The sequence below is a fragment of the Symphalangus syndactylus genome, chromosome 7 (genome assembly GCF_028878055.3).
Source record: "Symphalangus syndactylus isolate Jambi chromosome 7, NHGRI_mSymSyn1-v2.1_pri, whole genome shotgun sequence".
NCBI lineage: Eukaryota > Metazoa > Chordata > Mammalia > Primates > Hylobatidae > Symphalangus > Symphalangus syndactylus.
The window spans coordinates 124845843-124850615 of NC_072429.2; positions in this window are offsets into that span (position 1 = coordinate 124845843).

Sequence of the window (4773 nt, forward strand, 5' to 3'; positions counted from 1 at the left end):
CAGTTGGCTGTATTTGGGTTTATTTCTGGGTTCTCTATTCTGTTCCATTGGTCTATGTGCCATTTTAATACTAGTACCATGTTATTTTGGTGACTGTGGCCTTACAGTATAGTTTGAAATCAGGTAGTGTGATGCCTCCAGATTTGTTCTTTTTGCCTAGTATTGCTTTGGCTATGCAGGCTCTTTCTTGGTTCCATATGAATTTCAGAATTGTGTGTTTGTGTGTGTGTGTGTGTTCTAATTCTGTGAAGAATGATGGTGGTGTTCTGATGTGGATTGCATTGAATATATAGATTGCTTTTGGCAGTATGGTCATTGTCACAATATTGATTCTACCCATCCATGAGCATGAGATGTGTTTCCATTTATTTGTGTCATCGATGATTTCTTTCAGCAGTGTTTTGTAGTTTTCCTTGTAGAGGTCTTTTGCCTCCTTGTTTAGGTATATTCCCAAGTATTGTATTATTTTTTGCAGCTATTATAAAAAGGGTTGAGTTCTTGATTTGATTCTCTGCTTGTTTGCTACTGGTATATAGAAGAGTTACTGATTTGTATACATTAATCTTGTATCCAGAAACTTTGCTGAATTCTTTTATCAGTTCTAGGAACTTTCTGGAGGAGTCTTTAGGGTTTTCAAGGTAAATGATCATATTGTCAGCAAACAGCGACAGTTTGACTTCCTCTTTACCGATTTGGATGCCCTTTATTTCTTTCTCTTGTCTGATTGCTCTGGCTGGGACTTCCAGTACCATATTGAAGAGGAGTGGTGAGAGTGGACATCCTTGTCTTGTTCCAGTACTCAGAGGGAATGCTTTCAACTTTTCCTCATTCAGTATTATGTTGGCTGTGGGTCTGTCATAGATGGCTTTTATTACATTGAGGTATGTCCTTTGTATGCTGATTTTGCTGAGAAAAGATAAAATTGATAGACCAATAATAGCTAGATGAACCAAGAAAAGAAAGGAGAAAATCCAGATAACCTTTTACATTTTCTATTTTATCTTATTGAGCCAGAGTTCCAGGGAAATCAATAAAGAGCACGTGGAAGTTATATTTAGTTGATTTTACATGTTTGTTTAATTTCTCTGTAGGCTTTCATGGCCGTATTTTTCCCTCATGCTTACAAAAACATTCACAATCATCAGAGTTAAATAGCATTCATTTTTTCACCCTCAGAATCTGTAATATTTCACATGAATAGTGGAATTATCCCTGAGAGCTTTCCAAAGCATTTTTAACACAATCTTTATTGATTAAAGGGTAAAATACATCCCCTGTAAGAATATATTATTTCATTTGGAGAATATAACAGCAGTAATTGTTTTTATTCACTTGTAACAATTTCACCATCCCAAAGTTTACCTGCAAAGGCATATTTCAATCTGGAAGTCCCACTGCCAGACGGCTTGTTTGCACATTTTGAAAGGAGGGGCACAAGGAGGGAGTGGACATTTATTGTGATAAGCCCTGTGCTATGCTTTTTAAATTAATTTTAATGGCCATGCAGCATTTTAAATACATAAATTTTTTTTCATCCTTTGAAAACCAATTGTAGGAATATCTGAGTGCATGAAGATTCTTCAGCTTCTTGTTAGATCCACAGATATTTATTTTGTACATTTTTGTATGTCTAAAATATTTCAGAATGCCTTTTGTTTTGGCAACACTTTCTACTGCATGACCTCAGCCTTGCAAAGAACTATTTTGCTGCTTGGTGCTGCATGCAACCCATCTTGTGTCTTATTTTAGTTTTTCACACATATTTATGTTGAGTGATTAAACACTAAGTTGGTTGCATTTTTAAACAAATTTTTTCTGTGTTCTTGCCCCAAAGATACAACTCCCAAGTCAAGAAAAGTTAAGAAGAAAAGAGAGTTTTGTTAATGTGAGTATAGAAACTTATCAATAAATCTTTAGATCAATAGTCTATGGAAGGCTCCTTGCTTTTATGAGAAAAGGAGGAACTAAGAAAAAACACCTTTGGCTTTTTTTCCCCTCTAAGTGTTATTTTTCCTCTTGCCTACTTTGTTCCCTCCTGCAAATGGATACGTTGTTTCCTTTTCACTTTTAATTTCTTGACTTAGTTCCTTACTTCCCTTTCCAATCATTTAAAATTGCCTTCAGATGGGATATTCCAGTTTTCAGTGACTGAACAGGAGGATTGTAATCAATCCATAGCTGGTGAGAGCTGAAAGACATCTTAGAGATCATCTAATCTTAGAGATCTCAAACTTGATCATGCATCAGTATTATCCTGAGAGGTTGTTACACTGTTGGGTCCCATGCTCAGAGTTTCTGATTCAGTAGGCTGGACATGAGACCTGATAATTTGCATTTCTAGTACTTTCCTAGGTGAGACTGATGCTGCTAGACATGCTTGGAGAACCTCTGATCAGTGATTCAGGAGATCAGTGCTCTTTTGTTATTGAAGAATGCTTACAAAGCACTTTCAATGGGTCAGATAATAAAGTCATTTAATTATCATAGCAATGCTATAATTTGACACCATCCTTATTCCCATTTTATTGTTGAGGAAACTGAGAGAGATAAAATAATTTGCTCAAGGTCACAAGGCCGGCGAGCAGTAGAGCTTTGGTTTAAATCCAGCAGGCAACCTCCAAATTTGAGCTGTCACCCCTATCTGCTGACTTCCTGCTGAGTTTCAATAGCACAAACAGGATGTGAGTGTGGGAGGGTGTGGAGGGGACAGAGAAGAGAGTAATTCATTTAAACTTGGGGGTCCTAAGAAAGTGGTAGAAAAGAATTTGAGGGTGTTGAAAGCATTTTCACTAGGTCGTAAAGAAAACATAAATTTTGACACGCTGTGACGGCAGGAAGAATATTCCAGGCTCTGGAAGAAAACCATACAATAAAACAAGATAAAGAAAAGTGCATGAAATATTATGAGAATGAGGAGTCTGGCTTGATTGAGCCATAGTTTGCCTAGATACGTTGAGCGAGAAATGAAGCTAGAACATATTGGGATATGAAAGGAAAATATCTTCAGCCCCCAAAATCACTAAGCTAAAAGGAAAATTCAAGCTGGGAATCGCTTAGGGGAAATCTGCCTCGCATTCTATTCAAAGTCACCCCTCTACTAACAGATAAATGCATATCTGATGCCTCCTTTGGAAAGGCTAATCAGAAACTCAAAATAATGTAACCATATTTCTGTCACTTACCTGTGACCTGGAAGCCCCTTCCCTGCTTCCAGTTTTCCTGCTTTTTGGACCAAACCAGTGTTCATTTTACATATGTTGATTGATGTCTCATGTCTCCCTAGAATGTATAAAACCAACTGTGTTCTGACCACCTTGGACACATGTCATCAGGACCTCCTGAGGCTGTGTCATGAGTGTGCATCCTCAACCTTGGCAAAATAAACTTTCCAAATTAACTGAGACCTGTCTCAAATTTTCCAGGTTCACAGAGAGAATAGATCAAAAGGGACTTGACTACCTGCCAAGATTAGTTTGAATTTTCCCTGTGATAAGAGATGGATGAAGAGGAGTCACTGAGGTGTTTTAAGTATGAATGGAGCAAAGCTTACTATCATTTTGGCATCAATGTGGACAATGGATGGAGGAGGACGATATTAGTCAGAAGACTGCACAAGATTCCAATTAAGGGATGATGACAGCCTTGGACTCAGGTGACAAGAGAAAGAATGGAGCTGAGAGGGGTTGGGTTTGAGAATTATTAAGGAGGTTGAATCTAAAATTTTTAAACATTGATCAAATAGAAGCAGATGATACAGAAAGAAGGAAAAAGAGGCGAAACTAAGGCAGACAAACCTTTATTGGTTTGGACATTTGTTTTAGGCACTATAACAAGCATTACTAACAAAAGGACAAATAAAATTCAATTTTATAGGTTTAGAGTCTGCCCAGAAGGCAGGGAAGACTCCAAGGCAGCGTCAGCAATAACTTCTTCATTTAAACCCACACTGGCAAGGTTCTGATCCAGAGTGTAATTCTCCATGCTGAAGGTTGGTTGGAGGAAACAGCTTTGGATTCAGGATCATTTCCCATCAGGAAAAATGGGGTGAAGTAACCACAGTCAGCATGTCCCACAGAAGACAAATGCCTCTACAGCAACCACACTTTGAGCTGGTAAATAGACCTGACATTTAGGCATCTATTGCTCCTTGTGCACTAATAAGTCTAACTCGAGGCTCAGAAATCATTAGCAGAGTGAGTGCTTTTAATGCACTCTAGGAGAAAAATATGGTTTAAAAAATATATTACCTGCAGTTAAACATTAAAACGGATGCTAATGTTAAAATTTATGGGAAAAGTGCTTGAGGAAAGCCTGAGCCATTATAAAAGCTAGACAGAATTTCTATTTTAGAGAAAAAGTTAGATCATTTTTTAAAGTGTCCACTCTAGAGTTTATTAAGATCTCATAATAGATGTTATCTCATACTCAGGTTTTCCTGCCCCGCCCCCCAATCCTTACTTCCCCATGGTGGTTAAAGACTAGGCTGAGAACAGACAATAAGGCCAGGCTGTGACCTGGTGAATGCATCCACTAGCTCTTTTTCTGCAAACGCTGCTGCTGGCCAAAGCGGAGAAGTGTCTCCCCAATCATTTAACAAACTAAGGGCAGTCGACCCTAATACATCCATTAAATCCATTCATTTATTTAATTATTCACTTAACAAACATTTCAATTCAATATTATACTTATTCAACACTTACTTAGCTAGGTTAGCCATGTAATATATTGTCCACAGCAGAATAAATAAATAATAAATAATAATAGATAAATATA